General features: G+C 38.6%; 1 protein-coding gene and 2 non-coding genes across 8 annotated transcripts in view; 2 read left to right on the top strand and 1 right to left on the bottom strand.

The window, feature by feature from the left end:
• The window catches only part of LOC100576383 (mannosyl-oligosaccharide 1,2-alpha-mannosidase IA), a 477580-nt gene that overhangs the window by 127356 nt on the left and 338076 nt on the right, over nt 1–12148 (top strand). The window lies entirely within an intron of this gene.
• On the top strand, nt 6557–6771 carry LOC113218754. The gene has a single exon (XR_003304634.1). It is a non-coding gene; the product is annotated as a small nucleolar RNA U3 (small nucleolar RNA).
• TRNAS-AGA lies at nt 7179–7260 on the bottom strand. Its single transcript has one exon. It is a non-coding gene; the product is annotated as a tRNA-Ser (tRNA).

Below are 12148 nucleotides of genomic sequence, written 5' to 3'. Positions count from 1 at the left end.
GGTTGCCTGGCGGCGGTCGATGGCGCTTCTTGATACTAGATAAAACCGTGGAACGACCGGTCCCCCCCTTTCTCTCTCTCTTTCTCTCTCACCGCTCTTTCATCGTTCCTCCTCCCCCCCTTTGTTGGTGGAGGATGGTTGGACGCGCGTAACCACGAGTCCAGTACGCAAAGATGGCATCGCGAAACTGGAGAGGAAGCAACGAGATTGCCTTTTCGACGGCCTCTCCGAAACCATCCAGACCCGATATTTATTGCCGCGCCCCTCGCTTTCCTTTTTCGATTCACTTGCCGCCCCTTGGTGATCGATCTGAATTCCTCCTCGCTCGATTTTTTTTCGAGATTTGGAAAGGTGTATCCAGGTGTATTGATTGGAGAAGTTTTTTCTTTTTTTTCTCGTTGATTGGAAGCGAATCAGAATTGAGAATGATTTCTCTTTTCTAATTAATTCTTTCTTCCAATGAGTGGTTTGAAAGATTGGTTTCTTAAGGAAAGAATTTTATTATTTTATATTTTTTAAGGCCAGGCTCTTACGTTTCAAAAAATTTTCGTTGAAATACTTTTTTACTTTCCATCTTGATGAATTGTTTATCGATAGAATCGACGCACGATATTCGTTCGAGCGACGATGGAGAGAAACGCGCTTCATCGAGTTATTCTCACGAATATAACAAATGTTCTCGCCTATTGTGTTATTTCTCGCGCAACTTGAGAGCGCGTTTCCACGAATGCGCGAGATGATCGAGGGAGGGGTCCCCGTGCATGGAGTATCGAGAGGGCGGTAAATAATGTCCACGCGTGTGTGTACACAGGCGTCAAACGATAAATCACAATGGCCAGGCGTGACAGGAAATTGAACTTTCGCGAATACTTATGCCCTCGTGATTATTCATGTCGATGGCGTTCTACTTAAGTGAAAAGGAGGCAGGGGTTGAGAGACAGCGAGGGGTTGTATATTTTTTTTTTTTTAGCGGCCGATAATAAATAACACGCTCGTCGTTGAAACGTGAACGTATCTATATAAATGAGTTTAAAAAGATGCTCGTCTCCTTATCCCGTCTTTTTTTATTCCACTCGTAGGGAAAGGAAAGAAGGATTTAATATTGATTTAATATTTTATTAGCGAGATATCGTTGAGATTGAAAAATTGATTAATTTTGAGAAATTTCAAGGATTTGAATTGCAGTAAATCCTCTTGAGTTTCCTGCTTTCCACGATAACAATAATATCGGTGAAAATTTGTTGTCACTCGATTCAATTTAACTTTCTCTTTTAATAATTCGCTAAAAATTCGCGATTCGAAAGATTCGAACAGTTTGAGAAATGCTCGACTCGAAACGTGATTAAACGTGATTAAAAGAGGGCGAAAAGGAAAAGAAAGAAAGAATGATAAAGAGATGGAAGATCCGAAGATGTTTTAAAAATTCTTCGTTTCGACGCACGTTAAAAAATAATGAGATCCTCGAGGAGACAGAAGATCGTACTGTACCAAGGCTACTTTGTAACGCGATCAGCGTTGGTCGCGGGCCAAACCACCACGGAGGACGGGCGACTCGCATCTGCGCCACCGACCCGAGACCGAATTTATGTGCGGCCTCTTTCCAACCTCTGACATACGGAACACGTGGACTCGGACCGGTTGTAAACCAACCCCTTAGAAACTCGTTCAAAGGCACACTTTGTCCGGTTAATTACATCGGAAAGTTTTCAGTGATGTTACCACGACGCGCGACTCTCCCTCTTCGAACACTTGCCCTCTTTGTTCCCTTTATGCAGAACTCTTATTCGTTTCTTTTTAAATCGTAGAACATTCTCTAGATTTACATTTAAATTTTCACGCTATTCTTCTTGAATTAAAATTTAAACTCATATCGAATCGTTTTCGAATCTTTGATTCTTAGAAATAAAGGAAAAAAGTGTGCGACGAATAACAGCAGAAGGATAAAGGATAAAAAATTGAATAAATTAGTTTGAAGAGAATTTAGTGGAAGAGGAAGCGATCGAACGTTGGAAAGACGTTTCGATTAAATATATATGAGGGGCATTATTCGAAGATTTCGCACGTGCATAGGTGCGTGCGTGCGTGCAGCACGAGGCGAGGGATTAATCCAAATCCAGGGACCGTTATCCATTCCAGGAATGACTGAAAACCGTTGTTGTCGAGCAAGATGTTGTGTACGACGTGCGGGAACACCGCTTGTTATCGCAGTCTTATTACATCTTAAGCTGGTTGTCACTCCGAAACGATACTCGGCTCTGGCTTCCAGTTTCCACGTTGGGGAGCTATTGTACGGCTTGTTACAAGCGAGCGAGTGTTCAACGCTCCCCGGTATTCTTTACCAAGTTTGCTAATGCACTTTGGATTTATTACCCCTCGGCATCCCCCCAGGACTAGACTCGAGCATTAAGATCCGTGAGACTCGTCCACCATTTAGAGATACGCATACCTCGAAATACGATCATTTCTAATTCGCGTATAATGTAACGAAAATTGTTGAAATTTTAAGGAAATCGCTTTAGACTGTTTGGAAACCAAGGATTGAGCGAAACGAATGAAAAATCGTTGCAATTTTCTAATCTAAAACTAAGATCAAGATAGAGAGAGAAAGAGAGGAGGCGTGGAAGCACAATTTTGGGGAGACGAAGAAGGGGGAGGAAAGATGGGGCCTTGAACGTATTAACCCTATCGATACGATGATGCCGCGGTTCCCTCGGTAGGTACTGTAATTACGGTAATGTTATGCGCGCTAATTGGAGGATTTTGCGAGAGAGGGAGCGATAAAAACGAGATTGCGCGCATCACTCCTCCCCCCCGCTTCTTTCTATCGTTCGGGTGTATCGTGGAAAGAAATTGGCGCGTCCCGGCCCGGGGCCCATTATCTTCGCGCAAAAAGTTGGTAAATCATCCGCGATACAATCTCTTGCTCGGTGCGTGCGTGCGTGCGTGCGTTTCACCTTCACCTTCACCGTAATGAAACTGGAACAACCGTCAATAGGATAATGCCGTGGTTTTTTAATTAATCCTCTGACGGAGGAGGGGATGATCGGAACTCGCGTGCACCGGGCTCGTTAACGGTTGACGAGTAATTGCCTCCCCCGAAATCTTTTGCCCGCACTTGTTGCGTTCCATATCGACGTCGAAGTAATCGATTTGCCGGCGTTATTCGTGTCGTGTCGAAATTTAAAAACGGGAGAAACAGGAAATCCGTGCAGTTTGACCGGTGTGTCGAGTCCAATATTTTATAATATTGATTAATTATTAAATGTAACGTGATATTTATTCGTTTCTGGGATATATGTTAGAAAGTTTTGAGAAGTTGGTGGAAAGTTTGTTGGGGGTAATTAAAAAAAGAAGAAGAAAAAAGGGGGTGGGGGCGATGGAAACGATGACTGGCTAATTTTGGGTATGGCGATAAATAATTATTCGAGCGGAATAAATGGAGAGGAGAGGGTGGAAGAAGGAGCGTTGGAAATTTTTAAACTGAAACATCGGTACACTCGGGGTTGGCAGAAAGTTCTTTAATTAATGCCGGGACACTTCTTGCCCGTGGAAGCTGCGAACTTGCTCCGCGCCGGTCAGAACTTTCCAGCATCCTTCCAATTAGTTGCAAAGTAGAGAAAACGTATAAAACCATGCGCAACGGTATCCGCCGTAAGAAACGGAACGAGAAGAAAAAAAAAAGGGGGAAATAATCGTGAAATAGTTTTCCTGCAGGAATGTTTAACTTTGATTTCTCTTCTAGAATTTTTTCGAGTAAACTTTCGTTCGATAATCGATGTGTTTATGTGGAAAATACATGCGAAGAGAATCAGGAACCTGGAATAGGATGGGGAGAAAGGATTCGACAAACGTTGTTGTTAATTTTTGTTGAAACGATACCAGGGAAAGAATAAGACAAATAACAAAACAAGTAAGAGTATTCGATGTTGATTGTGAATAGAATTAAAAGAAAAGTAAAGAATCGAGTATAAATAAATAAATAAATAAAAAAAGGATATAATATTAAAGAAAAAAATTCAAGAGATTATGTTTCCTATCCGTTCTTCCATTCCCTTTTATCTTTCTCATTCACTCTTCTGTAAATATTAAAATTATTCTTCCAAATTGAGAACAACGAATCGATTTCCTGTGATGTCTGAAATTTCTCGCCGATAATTTTAACAGAGTTCATTTATAAAGCAGATCTTTTTTCTTTTATCGGTTGAATTTTCAAATTTTCAAATCATCCTTATTAATAGCCAAAACGTCGATTAATTGCCAATTAATGACCAACAAATTGGGCCGATTTAATTGGCTTGGAATAATTAATATAACGTCCAGTGAATATGATTGATGCGATCACCAATTGAACGTCTTGATGTAACCAAACGCTGGAAACGTTGTTATTGAGTTCGAACAAAAACGCAAGAACTTGTAATAGAAGTAAAAAAAAAAGAAAAAATCATGAATCAACAAATGTAGCAAATACAAGTTGGTAATTCGAGAATTTGAATGGAGAAAGAGAATGAATTGAAATTATACGTTCTCCATCGAGATTACTATTCAGGTGTTGTCCACCTACTCGAAGATGATAAAAGAAAACCGTGCTACATCTGTGAAAAAGTACACCGAAAATTACGGAGAAAAGGTGCGAGACGAGTTGCAGCTTGACAAAGAACAGTGGAAAAGCAAGAAGAAAAAGACACCGAAAGGCCGAAAGACAAGGGAGCAGCCGAGGGTGGTGCACGCACAATGGCCGATGTAACGTATGCTCGCATTGTTTACCGGTGTCTTGGCGCTTTGCCGCGGCCCGTTCCACGCGGCAAACAAGGAACACACGTGTCCACCCACTGTGCGCGGGTTACTCAGCGACGCCCACGCGTCCACCCGCGTTTTCGACGCCGAACTAGCAACGTGACGTTCACCGATGCTGGTGTTCGGCTAATTCGACGTTGTGTCATGCAAATGGCGGCGTGAAGAAATATCCGGGCCACCGTGACCGGATATTGCATTGTTGCATCGTGAAAAGTGGAGCGGAGTAGATTTTTTTGAAAAGGAGAAGTAGAGAGAAAGAGAGAGAGGAGGGAAGGGGAGAATTCGTCGAGGAATTTGTGGATAGCTATTTTTAACTTCGTTTTCTGTATCATGATATAGTAGATCTTTGAATCTATTTTTTTCACTTCGAAACCAGAGATTCTTAAAATGGTTTAGAAAAATTTTAAAGTTAGAGAAAGTTAGTTTCATTATAAAAAATGTATTTCGTTTTGATAAATGAAGAAAAGGTAAATGATTAGGAGTCTGATAAAAGATTGATTAAAATTCTTTGATTCGAATCAAGTCGATTAACGATTAATTATCGAAATTTCTTTATCATTTGATAAGCTTTCAAAAAATGGAATAAAATATGTGAATTGATCGGCGATTGCTAGAAGATAGAGAGATGTTAGATAAGAAACTGTTTGAGCTTAATTTTGTCCGTTTCAAAAGATGTAAATTGCAGAGAATTAAATCGAAATTATCGAAAATCTGTTTTCCATCGAGATGAAATTTCGCGAAATTAATTATCTTTTATCACAACCGATAAACTCGAACGCAACACGAGTATTTATGCCATCCATCACGATTAAACTCGTTTTCCAAAACAGAGTATCCACGTCAAAAGTAACGTGGAGGTAATCGAATCCCAATCAGAACGAGAATTTCATTATCCACGCATCCAATGAAATTCTCCTCTCGAAGTTTTAACAAATTCCATCGTGTCGGAGCGTCTGATGAATTGTTTATTCCAATTTCGTTTGGCGTACGTGGAGCACAACGGAAGTAACCGTGCGTTGAACTTTCGAGAATGTATTACGTCGATGATGAAAATGGCAACTTTTCCATGTAAATTTTTTCCCCAACTACTATTGGGGGGAAACGGGAACGGGCAATTGTTAATTAATCGTTGGATCGTGGCCGATCGCGCAGATTCAATCTTTTAATTAAAACGCTGTGCAGTGTTCCTGAAACTTTTTACACTTTTTGATTTTTTCTTTTTTTTCATTCTTGTCTTTGTTAAGTTAAGAGTTTAGAGTTATTGCGCGCTTCGCGATCGATATTTCTGAACTTGAGAATTTGAAGAAAGGAAATTATTAATTGGCGATAATGTTGCAATTTTTTTAATTTCGAAAATTGGATATAATAATTCCTTAAATAAAGTATAATCTGGAAACGTTAAAAGTTTATTAAATTTGATAGATATTTTGAAATTCTACGAGAATTATTCATACGATTTTGTTAAATTGTATTAATAATTTTTTATAAGGTAAAAAAATGTTTGAGTGATCGTGTATTATATAAAATAAGATGAGGAATAAAAATATACCAAATTTTCTGTGATTCTTATTTAAAATATTTCAGCAAAAATGTTCATTTAATTATATAACTTCGTGAATAGATAAGACATGATATGAGCATCGTATTTTTTTTTCAAGTACTTCAAGTTTTTTCTCATAGAGGGCCAAGTCGTTAAACGAGTTCTCGCAGTAGGAAAAGTACAGGATTGGCTATATATTGTGTCATCGTGGCTGTGCAAATCAAGATCGTACTTCACAGGATCGTTTCTGTAGTAGATCTTCTCAAAGCTCTGCCCTAACGTAGAGTTGATGCAACCACGATGAGGAGGGATAGCATCTTTCCCTGAGCGTGAGGAAGACTCGAGAAGTTGACTTTGTTTCAACTTCTCAGTCATCGATGATCGTTCACCCTTTGTACTCAGTGCAAGGGGGATGGGAAGGATGCTTTCTGAGTGGTTTTGGTTATTAAAGTATCAAACAAAAATTTCTTGTTGCATTAAAAAATTAAATTTTTTTTTTAGAAACAATTGAAATAATTTAATGTGTGTTCATTTTTATACTCTGGATATAAGGTATTTGTAAATTATTACAGATATTAAAAATATCATTATTATTCAAATAATATAGGTTGCTCAAACATTATTTACTTATTTTTTTAGAAAAAAAGTTTTGTGAATAATCACAATTATTGTTATTAAGGAAAATATATAATAAAGAGAGATTCGGTTAATTTTTTTTTAATATAACAATATATTTTGTTATTAAATAAAAACGTTACATGTTAAAAATAAAACATGAAAAATAGAATGTAGAAAAAATTATTTTTAAATAAAAAACAAAATATATTTTCAAACACTGTTTTTTCGCAGTCGGTAGGACTCGAACCTACGCTCCCAGAGGGAATCTGATTTCTAGTCAGACGCCTTAACCACTCGGCCACGACTGCTTGTTGATATCTTTCGTGTTATAAATGAACATTGTCCATTATACGACTAAATATAATATTACCTCAATTACTCCAAATAATTTCCATGGTGAATTTTATAAAACATAAACCTCTTATTTAAACAAAATATATTTCCATACATAACATTAAATCTTAAAATTCAATCAACTTAATCTCTCGAATTTTTTTTAATAATATTGTTACATAATATCATTAATTAACTATTCCCGAATACAACAAGCTAAACCCGTTTGACACCGTGCACAATTAGAAATACCTTCATTCAACAAAGCGAATCATGTCCAAAATCGAAAGTCCTTAACTTGAAAAACCAACATCGATAAATCACAGCCACCCTCGCCCGTTATAACAACAAAATCTAATCCCCTTTACACTGCTGGCCAATTCGAATCAATTTCCATCCACCACGTTAATACCCCGAGATCAATAAAGAAGTCAAAGCGACCGATTAACACGCTCCACTAGGGATCGTAACCTATATTTTATCGGCACGAATCGGTCAAACATTATTCGACAACGTTCGTAGTCGAGAGTTAAACGCGAGCCGAGCGAAAAACACACAAAGCCTGGCCAAATCAACGTGGATGAATAAAAGGGACGGAAAGAAAGAGAGAGAGAGAGAGAGAGAAAAAAAAGAAGAAGAGCAAATCGTAATCACGGGCACAGAGGGATGTGAGAGGGATGAGCTAATTAACGAAAGTGGATGGCAATGATGCAGCACGATCGTATAAATTTATCCCTTAACTTGGCAATATCCCCTTCTGCCCGTGCAGAACTAATGGCAGCGGTATTTGCACGGTAAACGCGCGTCGTTAGTTTCGTCCGGCCGAGGCTAAAGGCTTTATTTAACAGCAAACAGGAAACGCGTGCTGCCGCACGGGACACGTTGTAACCCCGCGGCCGACATGTCACCGGGATAGTGGAAGCGTTGTACGGCCTCGTGTCCACGTGGAAATTACACGATATACGCCACGAATTACTTTGGATATTGATCGATTTTTCTCGATCGAAGTTTTAACGCATCGTTATCGTTTAAAAATTCACAGAGTGTGAATTGTGATGGAATTATTGGAACGAAAGATGACGAATTATTCGAAGAGAACAGATGGAATATTTCGCAATCTTTTCGAGTTTTCCATTCTTCCGTTAATCTCAATGCTCATCAAACGAAGATATCCCACGAACTAACTCGCTATCAATAAAATAGTCAGACGCAGGGAAGACACGCCTTATCGCTTTTCATACCTCGTTACGTTTACCATTATCCCCGAGCGGAAATAGGACCCGTAACTCGTTTTAAATATTCACAAAGCTGTTTCATCCTTTTCTTATATGTATATATACATATATACGTCGATCATGTCTGGACACAGACGCAACTACGCCCGATTTAAAACGACGACGTTGTCGGATTAGCTTCTTCGTCTCCGGGAAGACGCGTGTGTCGACGAATCGACGTCGTTCTTCGGATGCTCGGATTCCGATTCAGGCTCATCGAGGCGTTAAGCTGATAGCTTGACAGTAGCGAGACGCAAATGAGGGGACATTCCGCGAAAGACATTCGCGGGGCTGAATTGGGAGATTTGTTCACGATCGCGAGGGATAATGCGCTCGATGATACGAGCGTCGTTCGAGTTACTCGTCTTGCAGGGATTGAAGGAAATTTTGTTTCGTTTATTGCAACTCTATTCGTTTCTTTTTCGATTTTCATACCGATATTAAAATAATTTAACGTGGGGATTATTTAGAAAATTCTTCAAGATCAAATTGAACTTCGTGTACTTATTATTACAATATATTGTTAAAATTCGTCGAATACAAATTTGATTAACGAACGAGCAAAACTTATCCCTATTTCTATTTCCTTTCCTTTCTCCTCTCTTATCCCTTTGTTGCCAACCACGTTATACTCCCTCGGTTACATCTTTCTCCTTTTATTTCCCATCCCCTTCGTTTCATCTTCAACGCTCCTTATCTCGCGAGAGACCGTTCCCACTTCTCTTTTATTTCGCCCCCAGAACCCGGTTTCGACCTCCAATCCACCTCTTCCCTCCCTTTAACTGGCTTCGTTCTCACCTATGGCCCCCGTTGTCTCTATTTCGAGGCTGTTCTCCCCCTGGCGTAACTGCTCCATCGACGGTTACAAACGATCCCGTCGAGTTTCGTGGGGTCGCAATGGATTTAAGTCACGTTCGCTTCATCCTCCCTCCTCCTCCTTAATTCGGCCACATTCTTTCTACGAAGATTCTACTCGAGATTCGTCGACGACACGAGCGTAATTAAGACGCGCAATGTCGGGAAATAATCGGGGGAAAGGGAAATCGTGGCGGGGCTGCTTGATGATCGATCCCGAGAATCGTGAAAATTATATAAAAGTGTAGGAGAACGATTTGCTTTTTAGGGGTGTTTGAGAGAGACGTTTATCGTAGATTCTAGAAAGGAGAATTGAAGATATTCAAAGAATAGCACGTATTACGATGAGTAAAAAAGATTTATTATTTAAGCTTGTATTTTTAATTCTCGTAATAAATGTTCCATTATATTTCCCCCTACATTTTTAAACCTTTCTTTCTCCATATATTTAGAGCCATTAAATTTTCTCGAGATCCCAAATTCCTTTCAATAAACAAATAAAAAATGAATTTCTTTAAGTCGATCGGTATTTCAAAAGATATAGAAATTCGAAGGGAACGTGGAGAATTTTGAATGGCACTCGAGATTCTCGTGACCTCCTTTACCTTCCCCTCATCCCTGGAAACGCGTAGTAATAGAAGAAAAGAAAAAAAAAGATCAGTCGACCACCGAATCCAGATTGGGTCGGGTCAGTGATAGATTCGACGTTGCGCGAGCGAAGGAACGAAGAATTACGACTCGAATCGAACAGCGATATCTCTCTAGGAGATAAAAATTAAAACGAGAGAATTCAAAAAATGGAAGTAGAATTTGCTGCTTCCATCCTGCACTCTTAATTAACAGCTAATTTTCCATTTTCGATCTCGACACTCGTACGTGATTAAATTTTTATTTATGAGTATTTAAAAAATTCTAATTACAATAATCAATTATACTTCTCCATTGCTCGATAAATCTCTCTCAAAAACTTCGTGGCAAAGTTACTTTCTCATCGAAGAGGATGTAAAAAATACACGCGTGGAGAACGATCGTACGATTGAAATTCGTCAGATTTGTTAAACCACAAAATTCGACGACGAATTTTCGTCCGGTAACAATTTCGGATAAAGGTGAGAAGGAGAGAGAGAGAGAGAGATATCGTGGCCGGAATTACGTACAAATGGATAGCGTTATCCACTCGCGGCGCGCCAATAAATCGTTTTATCCGGGCCCGGCGTTTATTTAAGTTCGGCCGGCGGGGCCATTTTTCTGAAACTATTCCGGCCGGGGCCATTACGGGGTGGACGGAGGAGGGAGGAAACGTTGCTCGCAACCGTTTCGGCTATCGTCATTGCGATACGATGCAACTTCTGTCCCCCGGGAGAGGAGCCCCTCTCCCCTCTTAAACGCAAGCTTTAACCCGCTCCCGTCCATCCTTTCGTCCTCGTGCATCTTCCTTTCGCCTCGCTTGCAAAACGAAGGGATGTGACTCTCTCTCTTTCTCTTCTCTTTCGAGTTTTTGAGCAGATTGTGTTTACGAACCCGATCCCGAGAATCTCGCTTCCGGCGGCACTCTTTGGATGCAATTATCACGAGACGGTGTGCATATATATATTCATACACATTTTTATTCTGCATGTGTAAATCATAAGTCTTTTGGATAAGTGGTAATTGGTGAAAGTAATTTTTATCGCGAGGAAAATTGTATTTGCATTTATCGTTTCTTTTTTTTTTTTTATAATGGTTGCAATTTATTGAAACAATTGACAAATTGGTTACTAGAATTTTCGTTTTAATTTATCAATTTTGAAAAAAAAAGAGAGAAAGAGAAAAAAGAAAGTAACGTGGTGGTTGGAAAAAAATATATATATATATAAATTTGTGTGGTAGAAAAGTGTGTGAAAAAGGGATTAAAAAAAGGAAAAATAAAAATGAAAAATTGGATAGCTCGATTTTTATAGGACAAAATGTTTTCATTCATAAAGCGAAATTGAATCGAATGCGAGAAAAATCTTATTTTTACCAAATGAATTTATCAAATGAAAAAAGGGTTATGCTCCTATGATTGCTCTTTTTTTAAAGAATTAGTCGGAGAAACGAAATAAAACAATATTTCGAATATTATATATTTCTAATGATAGACGAACTCCTTTTTATTTCAACATTCTATTAAAGTAAAACAAGAATCACTTGAAAATCGCGAGTATCTCTGTTTTTCCTTTCTCTCTCTCTTTCTCTCTCGCGAAACTGGTTAATCCATGAACCGTATAAAATTATTCTTTCCGTCCTTTTTCCAGCCACCTGATTTTATATTCGCCGCGAGAAATGTATCGTTGAATTATTTTCAACGATTTAACATGATCATATGGAGTTAAAAAAAGGAAAAGAAGGAAAAAATATTTGGTAAAATTATGAGTGAAAAGAAATTTGCGAATATATCACTTTTTAACCTTTTTCTTTTCACTCGTCGATATTAATTTCTTTGCGATTATCGATATCTTTCCTTCTATAAAATGTTCGAAATAAAATTCTATAAAATTTTCCAAATCTTCGTAATCTTCTGTTCGATTGTGATTAATATTATTGTTATGGTCTCCCCTTTCGATCGATCTTTTCTAAAAACACTAAAGTTTCGTAAATATTGTACGATTGGTAAAATTCTCGGAATTGCGTATATAAATGTGTGTATACACTATTCGAGAGGATTCATAATAGAAAGTTTAAAGTTTTTGTTATGAAATTGTACGGTTCGCGG

Source organism: Apis mellifera, linkage group LG4 (genome assembly GCF_003254395.2).
Source record: "Apis mellifera strain DH4 linkage group LG4, Amel_HAv3.1, whole genome shotgun sequence".
Lineage (NCBI taxonomy): Eukaryota > Metazoa > Arthropoda > Insecta > Hymenoptera > Apidae > Apis > Apis mellifera.
This window is presented reverse-complemented; position numbering and strand designations above follow the sequence as displayed.